Source organism: Spermophilus citellus (assembly GCF_964194105.1).
Source record: "Spermophilus citellus genome assembly, chromosome: 8".
Taxonomy (NCBI): domain Eukaryota; kingdom Metazoa; phylum Chordata; class Mammalia; order Rodentia; family Sciuridae; genus Spermophilus; species Spermophilus citellus.
The window spans coordinates 5,326,292-5,347,344 of NC_138189.1; the positions used below are offsets into that span (position 1 = coordinate 5,326,292).

A 21,053-nucleotide genomic window follows, 5' to 3' on the forward strand; every position below is an offset into this window, starting at 1 on the left:
CAGTCATCCTCAGAGTTCTGGGCCCACAGTGAAGGGAAGCCACCACACACCAGTGTCATTATCTGGTCCTGAAGTAAATACTGGAATGACAACCCCACGTGGCACATGACTTGCTCCCATCCAAGGGACTTGGAAAATATCATGCAGACCTCTGACCCATCCATCCCCTTCAGGCCTCCCCTGCCAAACCTGAACAGGTGACTGAACAAGACCAGACCCTCCTCACTCTGCAGTTTGGAGAAAACAAAGTCTTCTCTGATTTCTCTCAAGCACAAAACGCTCTGTTGCCCCCTCTGTAAACCTTAACGCTCTGTTCACACCTCTCGTGTAATAAAAACAGAAATTTGGAGCATCGGTCCGTATGTACTGAAATAGGATGTTACGGAAAAACGAAAATTCAAGATTGTACCAGCAGTTGCTTCTGAAAATGTAAAAATGTGTATAAGCAAAAGGCTAAAAGGAAATGCCAAAGAATGGAGGCAGAAATCATGAATCACACGTGGTTTTCAATTTTTTTTCTTAACCTTTTTTTTTTTTTTGCATGGTTACCAAGTTGTGATCACCAAGATAGTGGGATCTTGGTGTGGGGCTGGACAGACAGACCATGGGAACAGGACAGACACCTGGCTGCAGACCCACAGCAAGAAGGACTGGTACCTGGCACTGCCACCAGCAGGTAGGGCACCCTCTGTCCACCAGCCACTGTCCTCAGGGACTGGACTAAAGGACCCTCTAGGAAGAACAAATGGAATCTGGACCTAAATATCACCATATGCAAAAATCAACATTTCATGTCTACACAGACAGCGCTTAGACTTAGACATAAAGCGTGAAAAGCCACGCTAGAGACTGTTAAAAAAAATTGAAGGAAATATCAATATGGCTTGGTGACTGGAAGGACTTTTCAAAGCAGACGGAAAATATACTGTAAGAGAAGGATTCATTTTTAATTCAAATAAAACTATAATTTAAAAGTCACCATCAATACAAGCTGTGAGCCAGGCGCAGTGGTGCACGCCTGTAATCCTAGCAGCTCCAGAGGCTGAGGCATGAGGATCTTGAGTTCAAAGTCAGCCTCAGCAAAAACAAGGTGCTAAGCAACTCAGTGAGACCCTGGGTCTAGTAAAATACAAAACGGGTCTGGGGAAGCGGCTTAGTGGTTGAGCTGAGGTGAATCCCCGGTTACTCCTTACCAAAGGGAAAAAAATACAAACGTCAAGAAGATAGTCAACAAATGTAACCCACCCCCCCGCCAAGAACCATCAGGAAAGAGGTGGCCTTGTTGGAAATGGGCAGTGGCATGAAGACAGAGGGGAGGCCTGGCCGAGGCAGGAACAGGGCACTCCTGGAGAGGGTCCGTCAGAGGCAGGCTTCTCTTAAAGGGAAGGAGCTCCCCTAAAGTCCTGTTCCCTGGAAGCCCAGTGCTGAGCAGAAGCCCCATGCCTCCGCCTCCTTCAGCAGCAGGAGTCCTGGAACCTGGACCCTTGTCTGCTCATCTCCGGGATTTCCCCAGCTGGGTCTAAGACAGAGCAGGGAGGAAGGAGGGAAGGTGGTGTCTATCAGATCCTAGTTCCCAAACCAGGGAGTCTGATTTTATTCTGGATGGTGGGAACGAGTGCGGCGTGACCGACTGGAGCCTTCTACAGCTGCATGAACTGCAGGGACCAGGGGGGAATGGGAGGGTCATAGCTGGCTCTTGCCACAACCCTGGGCAGGGATGACGGGAGCTGGCAGCAGGTGGAGACCAATCAGCCGACGGAGCCAGCAGGGTGGCCACTGCACTGAACCGAGGGGGCAGGGCAGGGGGACAGGAATTGAGGATTAAATCAAAAGGAGAAGAAATGATGGCGGGGAAGGCCCCGCAGAGGTGCAGACGCCTAGCAGCCCCATGACGCTCACACTCACACACTCACACACATGCACACACACACACACATACACACACTCAGAGGCTTCACAATGACAGGTCACACACAGCACGGGGTCCCATACCACCCTCATGGAGCTGGGAACCCCATCATCTCATGCTGTCCCCTGGCACCTTTGCACTGAGCATCACTCCTGTGTCCTGCCAATACTGGCCCCACCAGTGTTGTAAGGGCACAGCAGACAATTATGTGTGTCATGTGATCCTTACGAGTGGCAACAAGCAACTGCGTCTCGGACTCACTACCTCACACGGCTGTCGGACAGTGTTCTGTACACAGCTAGCCGTGTTGGGCCACACCAGCAGCCGCCTCCCAGCCCCAGGTTACCCCGGCTCTCGCCTGCCCCGAGGGCTGCCGAGGGCTGGCCTGCCCCGTGCCATCCAGGAAGGTGGAGGGGATGGTTGTAGACAGGGGAGTACAAAGAGGCAGACACGTGCTTGGAGAGGACCCCCAGCGAGAGGTCACTGACCCTCTGCCGGGGTCCTGCATGCTGGTCCCCTCTCGGCCCTGGCCTCTGCCGGCAGCTCTGCTCCGAGCATTTTGATCCCACAGTGACAGCAGCCAGCCTTGTGCAAATATGACATTTATGTCCAAACCGAACACATAAAATGTCATCCTACCCTCAGCCAACACAGCGACTTCCAATTATATCATGTTTTAAGGGACAATGACAAATGTGGGCGAGATCGCCTGGTGGCCTTTGCCAAGGTAACGGAATTGGAAAGTCAGATGAAATCACAGGACGTGGGGCTTTCTGACCTGCGCCCGTGTTGACTGGGCAGCGGGGGGAGCTTCTTGGAGCAGCCGAGGGGACGGGCCCGGCCTCTGGACCACCACGTGGGCAGGCACCTCCACAGTGCAGAGTCGTGAACGGTGTTCTGAGAGCTCCTAAAGTTGACGGTGAGGCCACCTGTGGGAGCAGCATTCTTCAGCGACATGTCACAGATGAGCACTAGCGTGGACGAGATCCCAGCAGTCCCGGCTCTCTTCCTTGGTAGCCAAGCCACGTCAGACAGGGTTTCTGCATCCGGTGCCTCAGTTTCCCTGCTTGTGAGATGTTGGTAGTAATCCTATCTCCCTGCCTACCAGTCATGAGGAATTAAAATGTGCACGTGCCAGGATAGGGCCCGACGTGTCGCAGATATTCAGTAAAGGTCAGCCCGCAGTGCTATGCGCACATGGGGTCACCACGTCACACTCCATGTGCTATGCGCACATGGGGTCACAGCCGGCACACGAAGGCAGAGCAGCTAAGCCTTCTGTGCCTGACACATGGCCATACCCCTCGCCTCCAGCTTCCTCGTTGGCAAAGCAGAGGGTCACTATGACCTCCCAAGGTGGTCACAAACTAACATGGCAAATGCCCAAGAAATCGCAGTCTATAAATGAGCCCTAAGAGCTCCAAGCACTGGACTGACGTCATGGAGACTTGTCCTTGGTGGTTTTAGAGTTTGCTTGATTCACAGTGAGTTCATCTGAAAAGGAATGGACTCGCATTTTTAAATAGTGGGGTGAGATCCTCTGTGGGGTCTCCTGGGGTGGAGGAGGCCCACCCAAGGGGCAGCCGGGCAGGAGAGAGGGCTGATGGGCAGGAGCCACATCTCCCAAGTTCATTGCCACACCATTCACAGCACCCGAGGGCCCCCAGGACCGGGGAAGGGACAAAGATGCCATGTCTCTGCACAAGGGAATACATTCAACTATAGGAAAGAACACAATCTTATGATCTGTGGGAAAATTGATGGAACCCGAGATCATTAAGTGAAGTAAGCCGCCGGGGGCAGGAAGACAGACACTGTTCTCATTCATAAGTGAACCCGAGGATGGAGCAGCAGCCACCACAGGCTAAGGTGGGCAGGGGCTTGGGTTAGGCTGGCCAAGCTTCCCTAGTGCCACAGCCCATGGTGACCACAGTTCACAGAGATCTATTTTCTATTCCACAAAGCACCAGAAGAGGAGTTCAAAGGTTCCCAGAACAGAGACGACAACGATGCTCAAGGAGACGAAATAGTGTCACACACATTTCATACACATATCAAGGGGTCACACTGTGTGCCTTAAATGTGTAGAATCACTGTGTCAAATGAAATCAAATACATAAACAAAAAGAGCTATTAGTCTGGAAATATTGCTTTAAAACATGTCCCCTGACTGGCAGATCCCTTCCCTATCAAGCCACCTCCTGCCATGTGCCCAGCAGGGAGCCCGAGAGCTCCCTCTTCCTCCTCAGCTGTGGGCCTAGGCCACCACACCTGCTGTGGTCCCTCTGAGCAGCTCAGGGTGAGCAAGGCCAGGAGGTTCAGAGGAGGAAGATGGGGTTGGGAGAGCCTTCGCCCAATCAGTGGATTAACCCTGATGGGACACCTGAGCGGTGACTGCAGCTGGGGAGGGTGTGGCTGTGGGGTGGGCATGGGGGCGGGGCCTTTGGGGTGTGTGTTTGTATCTGGGGAGTGGATCCTCTCTGCTGTATGAGCTGCCTCCCTCCCCCACACACTCCCACCAGGATGTTCTCGCTCACCTCCAGCTCTGAGGAATGCAGCCTGCTGTCCACGGAGGGAGACCTCTGAGACCAGAGCCCCAGATAGACTCTTCCTCCTCTACCACTGTTCTTGTCAGGTCCTGTAGTCACAGCAGCGAAAGGCTGACTAAAATCATGCGACCCCCTTCTCCCAGGTTCTCTTTCCTTGGAGGAGAGTGACATCCACAGTTGGCAGGCCACTCAGGACTGTGGACGTGGACCTTGGTCCCCGAGTGCAGTGGGGTTGCTCGGCTGGGAGCAGCCCCTCTGCACCACACCCACACTCTTCTCCACTAGCCCTGGACCGGGAAGGCGCTGTCTCCTGAATTTTACAACACACCCGAGGAAACCTTCTGGGGAGTAATACAGACGGTGGAAAATGAGGTCAAAGGATGAATGTTTGGCAGTTACCATGTTAAAAAGCAAAGATGAGCTTGCTCATCAGGCCTCCCTGAGGCTCTGCCATGTCACCAGCTGTGTGACTCTTCAAGAGGGGTATAAGACGTGTGGAAGCACTTCTAAAACCCACGTGACCTTGCAGGCCTCAGGGTAGAAAGCGCTCTTGCAGCTGGGGTGTAGCCCTGTTCTAAGTAACGGATTTGAAAACCTGTAAAATCTCATTCGTGTTTTGAATACCTGCCGAGGCCTCCCACAGGGTGGGGCAGGTGGCAGCAAACCTCCAGCTGCCTCCTGCCCTGAATTCGGCACAGGGGTGACTGGCAAGTCACTAGCCCACAAGTACAGCGCATCCACACAGCACCAGAGGTCACAGGAGCACAAGGGCACAAGTTTGGCTCCAGCGAGGACAGGACAAGGACAGGAAGAGTTAGTGATCTTAATGGAAGCTGCACAGAGTGGGTGGGAGAAGGAACAGCTCAGACAGGCAGGGAGACGAGAAGCCAGGCCTGGCTTGACCATGGCACAAGGGGCCTGAGGAAGAGGAGGTGTCCAGCCCTCCAGCCCTGGCCCTGACCACACCCACCAGCAGGAAGCCTGCATTTGCATTTGCATTCACAGGCTGGAGGCTCCTCTTCCAGGACGATGGCTGGTCCTTTGCATCTGTGCTCCGTGGGGCTGGGGCTGACGCTGATATCTCTCTCTCTCTCTCTCTCTCTCTGTGGAAGAGCTTCAGTGATGCTGGATTGAACCTTCCAGGAACCGCATTGTTGCACCCGACCCAACAAGTCTCGAGTAGGACCTAAATTCCTGTATGAGCAACGTGAAGCCTGGTGCTGGGACGGTGGGGTCAGCAGGCTTTGGGAGCAGATGGTGGTGGCCTTGTCCTGATTCTGTTTCCTCTTTACCTTACAACTTGGGACAAGGTCCTGGAAACTTCCCCTCGATTTCCTCTCACAGTGGATGGAGGCTTTACAAATGCTCCCTGGCCCCGGGTGCTACAGGACAGGTGGAGGAGACGGCTGGAGGAGGATCTCGCCAGAGCCTGCACTCAGTGGCACTCAGGGCTCCGCAGCCGCTGGGTATCACAGCAATCTCGTTCTGGGCAAGGGCGTGTTCCAAGGCACCCAGGGAACTGCACACATCACAGAGTGGACCTCGGGAGTCATGGAACCAGAGACCCCAGAGGAAAGCCTGGCCCCTGCTTCCTGGGGCCCAGTGGGGTGCATAAAGGACCTCACCATGCCACTCCCCAGCACGCCACTTCCCTCGTCTGTTGTCACAGTTCTGGCCACTGGCAGCCCCACACAAGAAAGGCCCCCTGTGCTTCCTCATGCAGGTTGCCAGCCCCTCTCCCTCCCTCCCTTTGCATCTGTGCTCAGCCAGGATGAGGCTGACACTTGAACTCAAGAGTCGAAGTTCAGGCTCACATGTCCTCTGCCCTGAACACCTGCATTAAAGAAGCAGCCAGGGGCAGGCGGTAGCTGGGACAGTGGCTGGTGTAGCCCGTGCTGCGGAGGAGGGGCACCCGGCCAAGCAGGACTTTGACAATCAAAGAAACACATATGGACTTTATTTCCTGAAGGTGAGTCATGATGAATTGCATAGAGGAGAGGAAATGGTTTCTAAAAATTGTAGTTTAATGAAGATTTCCCGTGCAGTGTTACAATTTGTCTGACACAAGGCAAAACAATCCTGCTTACCTATGGGCTGGATTCTCATCTCTCTACCCACTGTGTTCATCGGCTTTGCGTCACTATGACAAAACGCCAGAGATTACTGGAAAGAGGACAGATGCATTTGGGTTCATGGCTTCAGAGGTCTCAGTCTGAGGTCACCTGGCCAGTCACTTGGAGGCCACAGAGAGGCAGCGCGTAACGGCAGGGAGCACGGGCGGGAGCACAGTGGCTCCACAGAGGCAGCCAGAGAGCAGAGAGCCTGCGAGGAGGGACGGGGGTCCCCACCTCCCCAGGGCACACCCTAGTGCTGAATTCCCCCAACTAGCACCTCCCAACGCCCCACCCCTGCCACATGGGCCAGGCTGGGGAGTGAGACTCCCACACCTGAGCCTTTGCAGGATATTTAAGAGCCAAACCATTACACCCATGTGGGTGACCCATCTGCAAGGCTAACCCTCCCTCTCCCCTGCCCCTGCCAGGTTCCCGAGAAGCCCTGAGATGACTCATTGTTCCAGCAGAACTGGTGACATCACAGGCAGGAATCCAAAGCCTGGGTGAGTGGGTGCTGGGGGCCCTTGGGGCAGCACGCCCAGAGCTATGCCTCAAGCCCTTCCAGCTGAGTGGCTGCAGTCAATTCATCTGGTCAGCTGCTGGGACTCTGTTCTTCTCCCCTAAAATTGAAGCCAGAGGGGACCCTTCTCATGGCTGGCACAAGATCGAGTGTTGCTCATGCAATAAGAACTCAATAAATTGTATATGAGACTTGGTTCTGCTCCAGAGCACAGTTCATGGTTTGTTCTTATGCATCTCCATGACATCAGGGTTCCACGGTCGTCAATCCTGCTTGGCAATCTCGGGTTTCCCTCCCTGCAGGCACGGAGCAGAAATGAATTTCATGACTCCTGTGGTTGGACGGAGCCCTGCCGCTGTGAACTGCGAGCAGAAATGGGCATGTGCCACTTCTGACTGAACTCTTTCTCTCTGGCCCTGATGGGAGCAGAGTTCAGGGACCACCATCAGCCCATACACCTGGGTCACCATGGTGAGTACCCCTCTGCCAGCCCAGGTTGGACCTACTACAGTAGGAGTAAGGAAGAGACCTTTGCTGTTTTAAGCCTTTGAGAAGTGGGGGCTGTTTGTTACTGCAGCATAGCTAAGCCCTGCTTGCCTGATACAGTGGTAACTGTAACATAATAGCAACCCAGAAATGTTTTGTTTTAACATGTACAGATGGTACCCTGACTTTCAAAGTTTCTACTTAATGATTTTTCAACTTTACATTGATATGAAAGTGATGTGCCTTCGGTAGAAACTATACTTTGAATTTGGATCTTTCCCCAGGATAGTAGTAAGTGGTATAAGACCCTCTGTGGTGTGCTGGGCAGCAGCAGGGAGCCATGGCTAGCGGACAGCCATGTGATCTCAAGGAGAAACCACCAACTCTCTCTGGTGCTCTGTATGGCTGAGATGTAAGGTGCCATAGGTCAGGGGTAGGGGACGCATCTCGACTTAGGGTATGTTTGACCTACAGTGGGTACAATCTTCAGCTGTGCGTCTATTGCCACAGCCATCGCCATGGACACTGGGCCCCAGCTTCTTCAGTCTTTTAACGTGGCCGTCACCAGTGGCTCTCCAGGGAGCTTAAGACCTTCAGCCTTGGACTGGGCTCCATGGTTGGTCCCTCTTCTTCCAAGGCTCTGGCTTCTTGCACTGAGCAGCTCCTGGTCCCTCAAGTTCTCCAGCCTGCAGACGGCCACTGTGGGGCCACTCAGCCTCTGATCAGGTGGCCGACCTAACAGCCCCCCTCCTGAGGACGCTGGTGTGCTCCCTCTCTGAACTCCACCCCTGCCCTGCCTTCCCCTTTTCAGATGCAGTCTCAGACTCTTTCTCAAGGGACAATCCAGGTGGCCACTACCAGATAGTTTCCCTCCTGCTCTGCTATAGCAGCTTGGACTGTGACCAAGTGGCCAGGCAGGTGACCAAATCAGTCCTGGGCAAATCAGGACGGTGGCAAATCAAAAGAGAAACAGTTCCCAAGAAATGGGAGAGGAGGTACAGTGGGGGTCTCAGGGGCAGAGGCTGTGGGGCGAGCTTTAACTTTACATCAGCAGTCGTTGTTCCCAACCCTGGGGACCAGGCAGGCTCCATCATGGGCTCTGCCACTGAAGCATGAAAGCAACGTACACATGATGACAGAAACGAGTGGCTGCGTCCCAAAAAAACAAATTACAAATGCTGGAGGCCCTCTAGACCTGGCCACAGTCCAGAGCTGACCAGACACCCCGGTGCACACACAGCAGGACAGACCAACTGGTCCTGAGGCTGGACCGTCACCCTGGCCTAGGAGTGGCTGGACAGGTGGATAGAATGAGACAGAGAGTCGAGGAACAAGCACAGTGGAGGCCGGAGAGAAGAGGCTGGTGGAGGCCCCAGGCCCAGCTCCAAGGTGGTCAGGCTCGCTCTTAGACCACCTCTGTCCGTGGGCGCAGAATGGCCCTGGGGGATGTGGTCTCACTTCAGCAGAAACAGAACTGGGGTTATGGAAACGCTCTACAGATGGGCCCTCCCCACCGCCTCCGCAGCTGCTCCCACTCTGCCTGTGTGCATGACTCACTGTTTGTCATTTCAATTTCCAAGACCTCCATTCACCAGCCCTCCATCTGCCACGGCTCCCACTTGCCAGGCCACCCGCTACCACCACTGGGAGGTAATGACTGTTTTGGGGAGAAGACACACCTCTGTGATTAGCTCTAGACGGGCACATGGCTGTGCTCTCTCCAAGAGATGACCAACAACAACCACTGACCACATTATTATTTCAAGAACAATATGGCGGCTCAGAGAAGGCGCATCAGGAGCAGGGGAGGTTTACAGAGCGATGTTTAGTAGGATATCCCTGCAAATGAACTCTCACGGGAAGCCACGCCTGTCGATTGTTGAGGGAAACTCAGGAGTCAAAAGGGAGATTCCAATTTATGGCCACGGGGAAGAAAGGCTCAGAAGGCATTGGAATACAGGGTTGATTTTATTTACGTGTTTCTTCTTTCTGGGCTTGTTGGCATGAGAAGGTACTTGACTATGACCCACAATAGCTCCGTATGGCTGTCACAGGCTTGCGAAAGGAATGACAAAGGACACAGCAGACCAGATCCGTGGGTTTAGTGCTATAAGATGTTTTAGTCCAACCCCCATCTGAAAAGCCCTGGCCTGCCCTTGACTGGGCTGGGCCACCTGGTACTGAGACTAGTCCTCCTGACCTTGGTAGAGAAAGCCCCAGGGACCTGAATTAAAGGGGCCTGATGGAGAGAGGAAGGGAGGGGAGGGCAAGTGAGAGAGAACTCCTGCTGTGGTTTAGGTAAGAGGTGTCCCCAAAACATATGTGAGACAATGCAAGAAGGTTTAGAGGTGAAACGATTGGGTAATGAGAGGCTTAATCCAGTCAGTGAATTAATCCACGGATATGGATTCACTGGGTGGTAAGGAAACAGGTGGAGGTGGCTGGAGGAGGTGGCTGTGGGGGTGTGACTTTGGGGTCTATACTTGTCCCTGGTGAGCTGAGTTCCCTCTGGGTTTCCCTCCATGCCCTCCCACCATGTGTTCTGCCTCACCTCAGCCCAGAGCCATGGGGCTGGCCATCTGTGGACTGAGACCTGGGAAACTAGGAGTGAAGGGAGAGCGAGGAACGAGAGAGGGATGAGTGAGAATGAAAGACGGAGATGAGGCAGAGGTACACACTGAAGAGTTCAGGTGTCAGAGCTGACACATGAAGGCCATCTCTCATAGACAGAGAGAGGCACACAGGCTGGGTTCCGGGACTTTTATGGGGAGGTTCAGGAATCAGAGCTGGGCGGGTCCCAAGCGGTGGTTAGGGTTTGGGTGGTAAGAGGGAGTGGTGAGCCTTTCTCAGAAACGCCCTTAGGTGGGAGAACAAAACTTTTCTCCATAAAATGGCGGCTGTCACTTAAGATGGCCATCCAGATGCTAAGCAAGGACCTTATAAGGAGCCCCCAAATAAACTTTCCCTCCTCTAAAAGTGTTCTTGCCAGGTCTTTTGGTCACAGTAAGGGAAAGGCTAATTAAAACAATTGCTCTGAGGGAGGGCCAGAGTCTCCCAGGCCCAGAGGGCGTGGTGAGATTTCCAGCCAGCTCTGGGCCCTGCTTCTGCACCTATTCCATACACTCCACCTGGGTGCTCAGGGTGCAGAGGGGCTCGGAGGCTCGTGGTTCCGTGGTCTCCACCCTGGCTGCACCTCAGAACCACCTGGAGAGTTTTCCAATGGCCACTGCCTGGGACCTAGCCTCAGATTGATGGAAGCCCCAGGAGCAGGTCTCAGAACCTGCAATTTGTCCACTGACAGAGGCTGGGAATTCAGAGCCCCTGTGGGGCTGTGTGGGTGGGTGCTCGCCATGGTTCTCCCTGGTTCTGCAGCTACACCTGCATTCACGGGCCTCCCAACTAGACGTGAGCTGGAGGGAGAAGCTTCCCTTTTGGTTCTGAACCATAGCCAAGTTCTGCAGACCTGCTTTTGGCAGAGCAGTGCGCTGAGGCGTGGGGCTTTGCCAATATATTAATAAAGCAGCACTCTCCCATCTGCCGAGGGATCCCTGTGGACCTGTTCCATCGCCCCGAGCCCTGCAGAAGAATGGCGTGTGGGCGGAACGGGCACCAAGATGCCCTCACAAACAGCACACAGACTTGCAGCTGCTTTAAAAATAGAACTGCTTGTTTCCAGTGATCTCGGCCAGTTCTGTGAATGACTTCGGTGGCTGACAACATCCACCTGCAAAACAACATGAGGAACAGAAGAGAAATGGAGACTGGACCAAGGACTCACACTCAAGTAGTCAGCAAAGAGGGGGAAGAAGGGCAGAGGGCGGGACCCCAAAGCAGGAAAGGGATCCCTGCGGTGGTTCCTGGCGTGGCCGGTGACAGGGTGCCGTTGTCTTTGCATACAGACATTTAGATTTAAGAACTAGACAGTGTCTGTTTAGGAAATGACGCAGCTGAGACCTGAGACTCCACCCAAGCCTGCCTGTCTGTGGGGCCTCTGCACCATGACACCTGGTGGCTTTGCGAAGGTGGGTTTGCCCAGAGCTGCCTTCTACCAGAGGGCAGAGGATGCTGTGTGAGTCAGCTTCCACACGGCAGCAGCAGCTGAGAGTGCCCACGAAGAGGAAAGGGTGGTTTGGGTGCACACCTGGGGAGGCTCCAGGCTCTAACCAGAGGACCCTGCTGCTTTCAGTCCCCTGGCAGGCAGCACGGCATGCTGGGAACACACGGCAGACTGCTTACCTCACGGCCAAGAAACAGACCTAAGGGGAAAGGGGAGGGGCTGGAGTCGCAGTCTCCTCATGGCATGCCCCTAAGACCAAAAGACCTCTCTTTAGGCCCCACCTCTTAAAGGGTCCACCACCTCCCAGTGCACCTTTCTGCAGACCTAGCTGACTGCCCCTCCAACACAGGAGCCTTTGGGGAACACTTGGGATCCAAACTACAGCAAGGACACAGCCAGACACAATTTTCATTTTCAAAAAGGTGGATACAAATCCGGTGCCTCAGGAAATACACATTTTTTTTTCCCCCAAGTACTGAATTCAAAACCAGCATCTCTCAGGTAGAATTGGGAAGGCTTTGCAGAGGCCCAGCAGCAGGGTTCCGTGGCACAAATAGTAGCTCGCCAGGCAGAAGCCATGGGGTGGGGGGGATGCTGGTGAAGGGAACAGACATCCACGGACCAGATGCCAGGGAGCCCCTCGTGTCAAGGCTCGGAGGAGGCCGTATTTGTGGAATGCGTCATGAGACTGGCTAATTCAATAATGTTTTAAAGCTTAGTCAATTTGGAGAACCAAAGGGAAGTGAAAAGAAGATTTAATTTAAAGAGGAAGAGTAAAATCTTACTAAAATGAGTTCCACTGATTTGGAACATGCAGTAATTCTGGGAGGTAAAAGGAAACATTAGCAGTGCAGATTGACGATGCAACCGAGATTGCAGGCGCCAGTTCAAAACCACAGAAGGCACCAGTGGGTTCACATAGCAACAAGGATATGCTAATGACAGCCCTTAATATATTCATTAAAACAGGTCCCTGAGGTCCCTCTTCTGTCTACACCTTATTAGTCTTCCTGCGTCGTGCCAGCCTCGGTGCACACACCTGCCTTCCTTAGGTTGCTTCTGTACAAATAGCCACCTTCCAGCCTAGATTACAGTGAGAATCGGTCCCGCGCCTGCCCTTAGCTGGACTTGTGGTTGAGAAGGGGGCCTACACCACTCATCTGCTTTCTAAAGGATGTCGGTAAGTCCAGGACTCCCTGGAGATTGACATCCAGATGCAAAACCTGCTCCAGGCTCCAGCTCCTCAGAACCCTTATTCCTCCCAGTAAGGACCTTAGTGGACAAAATGGGAGCATCACAGGGTTAGAGTGATTTTCCCTCAATGTGCCTCCTGCAGAAGTGCATCATCAGGAGGGAAAGAGGGCAGCGACCACCTCTGCATGAACACGGGACTACGCCAGCCTGACACTAAGGTCTGCCCTGGGGCTCCTAAACAACAGAGCCACCTGAACCCTGGGTGAGGACACAGGGCTGTGCACAGTATGGAGGCCAAGCTCCTGCACGTCATGCTCCTCGCCCCTCCACCTGGGCTGCCTGCCTCCCCTTGGCTGCCTCTTGGGACAGGGTGTGTGGTATTTTCCCCCCACCCCCGCCCATATGCGTGCACACACACACACACACACACACACACACACACACGGTCAGGTTTGAACGAGCAGCACGTGGCTGCAGGTGCTGGGCTGCCAGGTCCGTCTCCACCTGTCACTCCTCAAAGCAGGTGGCTCCCCAGACAGTGAGGCGTGGCAGCTCACTTCTGTCTTCCAGGTCCCGCCAAGAACACTCACTCAGAAAGCTCTGGCCCACTAAGGCCAGTGAGTGATCTTCTGAAAACGCTGTCAGAATCAACTGCCTTCTCTCCTCCCAAAGCCTCAGCAAATCAGCTGGTGGGAGGTGGGTGGCCAGAGAGGCATTCTTCAGGCTGCTCACCCAGGGGTACCAACCCCGAGGTGCAGCTTCACAGTAGGTTTCCAAACCCCGCTGGATCTGGAGTGTTGGCTGACGTGGCGGGATTTACAAGCTAAGCTAATACCCAGGGGTGCAGACACAGGGGGCCCTTGCTAATAAGAGCTGACTCTGAGGTTCACCTGCTGTCGGGCTCCAGGCCCTCACTGGGTGCTGAGGGTGACAGGAGCCGTCACATCCAGCACATGGAGGAGAAACCAACACACAGAAAGAATGCATGAATTTCAGATATTGTCACCATTGTCATGGTCATTTGCTGAAAATGACAATGGCACAGGTTCCCTGATGAAACAGAACCACGTGGGATTTATCCCAGGCAGGACAGTGCCCGGTGGACAAATTTATAATATAATTACAGTATTTCACAGTCAAGGAAAACAAACATCTGAGCATCTTAGAAGCAGGAGGTGTCCAGCCTGCCAGGACCTCAGTTGGACCCTTCCTGTGGCTGCAGGTGCTGGGTTTCGAGGTCCGTCTCCACCTGTCACCCCTCAAAGCAGGTGGCTCCCCAGACAGTGAGGCGCGGCAGCTCACTTCTGTCTTCCAGGCCCCGCCAAGAACACTCACTCAGAAAGCTCTGGCCCACTAAGGCCAGTGAGTGATCTTCTGAAAACGCTGTCAGAATCAACTGCCTTCTCTCCTCCCAAAGCCTCAGCAAATCAGCTGGTGGGAAGGTGGCCACAGAGAATCTTGATGATTCTTTAAAAGGCCTGGACAAAGTTCAAAGTCAACTCCAGTGATTAAAAAGAGCCCCTTTGGGAAACAAAAAGGCGAGGAGGCCACCCTGCAGACGGCAGCACAGCTGAGCAGCCCCAGCCACCCGCACTGCCGCCTCCCTCCTGCACCACCTGCCTACATCTGAGTCGAGCCTGCAGGTGTGCACGGCTCTTGGACCCAACAACATGAAGGTGAAGACCATTTCTCAGGTCCACTTGCTCATGGGAAGGGACCAACTGAGATCCTAGCAGGCTGGACACCTCCTGCTTCTGAAGACATTTGGAAGGAAAGCCGGGGACCATTCTGCACGGCTGCCACCCTTCCTTCCAGTCTCAGCCACATGACCCAGGGCGCTGCTGTGGGTACCCAGGGGTGGAGCTGGGCTGACCAGGGCTTGGGTGTTTCCTCAGCTGCACTTTCAATCCCTACATCGATTCCTTCCTCCTTCTGTTTTCTTGCTTAGCAACATATTTTGCCTTGAATTTTTTTAAGATTTGCAGTAGTAGCTTTAAGTTTGTTTTGGAATAAAACCATTGGGGGGAACAAAAAACAGAAAAAAAGAAGGAGGCACGGAAGAGAGGAGGAGGAGAAGGAGGGTGGCAGCCGGCACTCGGTGGGCTTCAGCAGCAGTGTCACTGGGGCTGTGGCCTGTATCCCAGCCACGCCACCAGCGAGGTGACCTGGGGGCCTTGGGTGTGGCATCGGATGCAGAGCAAAAAGCCACTCGCTCCGTTGTACTCCTGTTCCTGTGGAGGGCAAGGCTCGGTGTGACACTGTCCTTCCACGTCCCTATTCCTTGTCAGTCTCCATGGTAGATAAGGAAGGACCAGGTCCCGGGCTCAGAATGGTGGCAGGTTTGGTAAGTGGTTAGCTTTTAATGGCGTCACGTCAGTTTCTTGGTGTGTATTTTTAGGATTGGCTTCAATTTAGGGCAATAGAAGCTAGTTTTTTGTTTATGGGGAAATACCACGTTTTCCAAACCCAGCTCATATAAATAAAAACGCGACTTGGTAAGAAAATGCCAAGTCCATACAGTGTGGGTGGTTCTCAAGTACAAACAGCTGCACTTGAGGCTGGGAGAGACCCCGGGCAGTCGGGCCTTCCAGTGTCCCTCTACAGACGTCCTGGGGCATCACAGGCTCGCTCGCCCGTTGGAAAGCAGGCAATCTCTCTGCAGCAACATTTCCACAACTTTCACTGGCATGAATAGGCCTCGGTGGCAGGCTGTGGGCACTCAGGAAGGGCAGGGCTGTGGCAGGGCAGCAGGCATGAAGGAGATGGGAGCATGTCTACTGAATGCCCATTTCCCCACTTCAGGGTGAGTGAGCAGCCACAGACTAGCCTGCAGAACATCTTGGCAAATCAAAGGCGTGTGCCCTGCTCATCAGAATGAAAATATGCTTCTGTTATGAGTCATGGACCCATCAATTAAAACTGGAAACCGAGAGGAATTCCTGACTCCAGAAGCATTTAAGCTCGCCATCCCATTGCTCTGGCCCCACCCGAACAGGAACTCCAGGGCGACTTGTCATCGTGCAGAGCTAAGGACGAGGTCAAGAGCAGAGTCCCTGCCCTCAAGGGTCACACAGCCCCCTGGGGAACGGGTGGCTCCTGTTCCTTCCAACCTTCTCGGCTGATGTCCCAACCTCAGGTCAGGTACAAACATCCAATGCAACATGGCAGCTGGGCTGTCGGGGAGGATGGCTGAGGACCAAGAGCAGTGGGTGGGGTTGTCTTCCCCAGAGGCAGCCACAGAGGGAGGGGATAGGGGAGCAGGGTTCACTTTGGGAGCTGAGAGTAGGAAGATGGGGGATCAGAAGGCTGGGGCCTGGCCCTTCCACTTAGGTGCCCCTGTGGTTGGAATGTGTGGTCCATATTCATGTGTGAAAGCTTAATCTCCACATGCACACGTGGCATTTGGAGGTGGGGCCTCTGGGAGGGATCTGGGGCTAGATGAGGTCATGGGTGGGCCCCTCAGTGACATCAGTGGCTCTATAAGGAGACAGGAAGGGCCCAGACAGCGGCGTGCTCTGTCCCACCCAGGAGGCCCTCACCAGGTGCTGCCCAGGCTCTTGGACTTCCTGGGATCCAGAGCCACGAGTCAAATAACTTCCGATCTTTATAAATTATCTAGCCTTACAATTTTTGTATCACCACAGGAAATGGACTAACATAGGTGGCCCTAAAGGTCAGACACATAGAGCAGAGAGCAGAATGGCGGTTACCTTGGGCTGGCGGAAGAGGAGCCCCGGTGGTGGGGGGTTAGTGGGAATGCCCAAGGTTTCACTCACAGGATGGATAAGTTTGGGGATGTAGTGTGGAGCGTGCTAGCTGATGGGCAGCCATGCGTGTCCACTTGACCAGGTAGAAAGACTTTGATAAAAGTGGCAAAGTCTCTGATCATGTAAGTCACGGTGTGACTTTGATCTTGCAGGGCCCTGAGGACCAGGCCACCATGCTGTGCAACCATATGACGTTGCCCCCTGGGGATGGACACAGCAGGAGTCTCCCCGGGGATTCAATAGCATGAAAAATGCCTTACAATGGTCCCTGGTGATGGGCTTTCCGAGAAAATACCACTTTGGCCGTAGGATCTTGAACGTGGTGGACTCTCTCACTTACTACCTGCCTCAAATTGCTCTCCCAGGAGAAGCAGCATCTGCAGCCTTGACAGCAGAGCTGCTTCCCTGAGAGCCGACCCCACCCCGTCCTGCCTGCTTGGTGCGAGTCCTGTGTCCTGGGCACAGCAATTCTCTCATCCGACAAGTGCTTCCTGAGCAACTACTAGTGCCAGGCATGGTTACGAGTGCTGGGGACACAGTGATGAAAATGTGGGCAACATGCAGATAAGAGAGGACCTCACACAGAGGATCTGAAAAAAGTAAAGGGGTCGCCTTGCAGGTGTCTAGAGAAAACCACCCTAGGCAGAGGGACCTGTGGGAGGAGGCGGGCCTGGGTGTGGGGCTGCCTTGTGAGCTGCAAACCCCAGAGACCCAGGGCCTCACGGTGTCTCATTGAGTGACACCCCTCATTAAAATGCATTACATTCTAATGCAATTTTGGTGGCTCTTTGGGACATGGGCTTCACGGAAAACTGCTTGGTCACTGAACAACCTCGGGTCTCATCTGCACGTCCCACTGGCGATGACCTCCCACTAGCAATTTCATGCACACAAATTGTCAGAGAATTTGTAGGTCATTATTAACATCAGGGTTTCCTCAGGAGGAACACTAATAGAGTACATCCCTCTAGCAAACCTTAATTTCCATAAGGCTTTCATCCCCCGGATCTCAACAGATTTGAACCTCACAAAGCAAGGAGCGAGGGAGGCATCATATATGGGTGAGGAAACTGAGGCTTCCAAGGATATGCACCTAGGAAGAGGGAGGACCATCTTCCACACTGGCTGCTCCATCAAGTCCACAGTCACCACGCTCCCCTCTTGCGTGTGGGAAAGCATCCTGTTCCTGGAGGGAGGGAGGAACTTGTTTTGATATTTTGCAGCCTCACCCTGAGCCTGACTCACAGAAGCTGGGTCTACAGGGCACTCAGGCTTTGCTGTTGGATTTGGGACCCCCAGAGCAGGGTCCGGCTCATCACCCAGGCTCTCAAGAATCAACTGCTGAATTCTCAGGAGTGTTGAAGCCGGTCGACATCATGGCACAAGATTGAAATAGACCACAGTGGAGCCTTTGCAGCTTGCATAATGACAAATGCTGTACCTCAGAGCCTGACATGCTCTGATGATCCCCCGTCCTTCTCCCCAGGGGAGCTGGGCATTACCAGCCCACCATTGCTTCTAATCCCAGCACTGCCTTTCAGGAGCTCTGTAATCTCGTGTAAGTAATGTGAGCCCCTAGTGCTCACTTTTTCTGAGTGTAAACTAGAGATAATAACATCTGCCTTTTCAAGGTGGGTCTTGGGATTGAGATATAATATGGAAAGAGAATTGGACCAGGGGTGATCAATAAATGGCGCTGTCACTACTATATTGAATAAGTATGAGATGCATTTGACACTCCCATGGACCAAGGAGGACTCCATTGACAGAACAACCCCTGGGAAGGCGAGAGGGCGTGAGGAGGAGGAGGAGCCGGAGGAGGAGGAGGCACAGAAGGTGCTGCCTTGTACGCAGGACATATCCTGGGGACAGTCCTGGCTCTTCACAGGACCATGGATGAATCCCATGACCTCCGTGATGGATCGCTGGGTCCCCTACTATTAGGAATCTCCCGACACACCCTGGCCAGCTCCCTAGGCCCAGCTGCTCACTCCCGGGGCTCTGCTTGTGCACAGTGTGACGTCTGGCTCCTTCCACAGCTTTTGCACAGCCTGCGCTGGCCCTCCGAGTGTCAGGGTGCAGCCTGTGGCTCACAGTCATAGCCCCCACCTGCCTGCCCTCCTCGGATAACTACCCTGTGCCACTGTCAAGAAAATGCGGAAACCTGACATCTTCCAAGTGTGAGCTGAAGCCACCAGTGCTGCGGCACAGGCTGCACAGCCCCAGGTGACAAGAACCCCTGGACAAGTCAGCCTAACTCTTCCCTTTGGTGCTGGAGGTTACCATGGCGATGAGGATGTCACAGTGGGTGCGGGAACTGATGAGGAATGGGGAAGAATGCACTAGCTCTCTCCTCTACTTGTCGCCAGATGCACAGGACAGTAGATCTCCAGGGTATGGCGGGTATGTCCCCAGGCCACCAAAGCATAGTCACTCCTGAGGCCAGGGTGGCTGTCTGTGTGACACCGTCTTCTCCCACCTGCAAGCTCTATGAGATGGTGAACACTGGCATCCTCACAGCAGGGCACCCTGCAGGCCCACAACAGCAGCAAACAAGATCTGCTTGATGTCACATGCCTCTCAGCCAGGGATGAGCCAGGCACGGTCCCCTGCCCAAGGGGCTCACTGCTTATGGGGGAAATGGAGGAACGCAGGAGAAAGCTGGGCTCAGGCTGGGTGGCAAGTCCCGGGAGGACTGGAGGAGGAAGACACCTGGACTGCAAACTACACACTCCAGAGGGCAGTGGCTGCGCTGACCCTCTTCATCCTGGACCTTAGAAGGTAGGATGTGCCTGGTCCCATCAGGAGCGTAATGAGTGCCTGCTTCAAGGATGTGCACGGTCAGGAGAAGTGCAGAGTTCTCCCGGTGGACACAATGACCAGCAGGGGACGTGAGCTGGGAAGAAGGGACAGCAAGGGCAGAGGTTTGGAGAGTCACAGGTCATCATCATGGCTGGCATGAAGACCCAGATGGCAGCAGCAAGGGCAGGTGTTAGAAAACAGGCTGGCTTAGTCGCAGGGGCCAAGCCACAGAAGGACATCGGTCCTGGGGGCTTTGGGGAGCCCCTGCAGTTTTATGAGAGAAGCGGTGGACTGAGTTGGCACTCAGCTAAGATGTGCTCCACTCAGGGCAGACTGGTGATGAACCGGCCAGAGGCTAAAAGGCAGTTTGGGGGCTGTAGCCATGACCAGGGCCAAGGGTGAATTCTCCAGAAGTGATGTGTTAACAACTGGCAGTTGCTGATGAAGGCCATGTGGTATCCTTTGTCAAAGGTCCCCTGTCCTGCCCCAGGCCCCGCCTGCTCCAGCTAGAACAGCTCTGCCCTGAAATTCTGAGCACACTTCATCTAAACTGAAGATCTCAAGAGTAAGGTCTGGCCACTGATTTAAGTGGTTCTTTCTTGGCTCAGAGTGGTAGGAAGACATCTGTATATTGACTTATTCCATCACCACTTCAAGAAGGTTCTAGAAACATGCAGTTGCTGTGAGAGCCGTCTGACTGACTTGGAACACCTGTTCTTATCCTGTCCTGCCTGTGTCCACTCTCACAGTTGTGCTGACCGTGACTGGTGGCAGGTGCCTCCCTCACCCAATTTCAAAGGAACCATTTGGATGTGTGCAGTAAACCCCCAGCCAGGTGGGTGGAGACGACTCCATCACTCGGCCTGAAGACGTGCATGAATACCATTCATGACAGATCTCAAGATGCGTCCTCCCAGGCTGGCCAGGCCTCCCCCCAATGCTGGAGGAGAGTGGGAGAAGAATGGTCCTCTCACCGAGGACTTGAGGGCCCTGTGCTCATCACAGCAGAGGCCCCCGGGGGGCACGCTGCCCAGGACCTAGGGGAGGGTCAGGTCCGAGGAACAACACTAGGGCAATGCCATCTTTCATTTCTGTTTTACAAATAAGGAAACACGGGAGGGAGGCTGCTGGCCCTCGAGGCCTCTGTTCATCAGCCCCACCTGCCTAGACGGGCAGCTCACCCAGCTGGAGGCTGGAACTCGAGGTCAGGAGCCAGTGTGGTCAGGTCCCGGAGGGGCCCTCACTCTGGCTCAAGGAGGACAACCTTCCTGCTGCGTCCTCAATGAGATGTCTCTGTTTCCTCTCGGAGGCCACAGTCCTAACCAGATTAGCCCCCTGATGACCACATCCAGGCAGAATGACCTCCCAGAGGCCCCTCTGCAGACACAGTCACCTGATATGTGAATGTGGGGGACACACTCTGGTCGACAGCTGCCTCACAGCTGGCGAGAGGACGGGGAGGTCAGATGCTTGTCCCTTCCCCAGGCTTGTCCCCCTCCCAGCCACCAGCGCCCCCCGCACATGGTGCCCCCACGCTTTGGGCCTCCTCTTTCCTTTCTCCTTGGCTGTGATTGTCTTAAGCACAGGAGAGCAAGACAGCTCCGCTCTGGACGGGGAAATACAGCCCCGGACAGCTCAGCCTGGGCTACCGAGGC

The 21,053-nt window shown here is 54.2% G+C and overlaps 1 protein-coding gene across 2 annotated transcripts in view; it reads right to left on the bottom strand.

Annotated features, from left to right (window-relative positions):
* The window catches only part of STK32B (serine/threonine kinase 32B), a gene marked incomplete at its 3' end in the record, with an annotated part of 280,673 nt that overhangs the window by 158,501 nt on the left and 101,119 nt on the right, over nt 1-21,053 (bottom strand). The gene's annotated exons all lie outside the window — the stretch shown is intronic.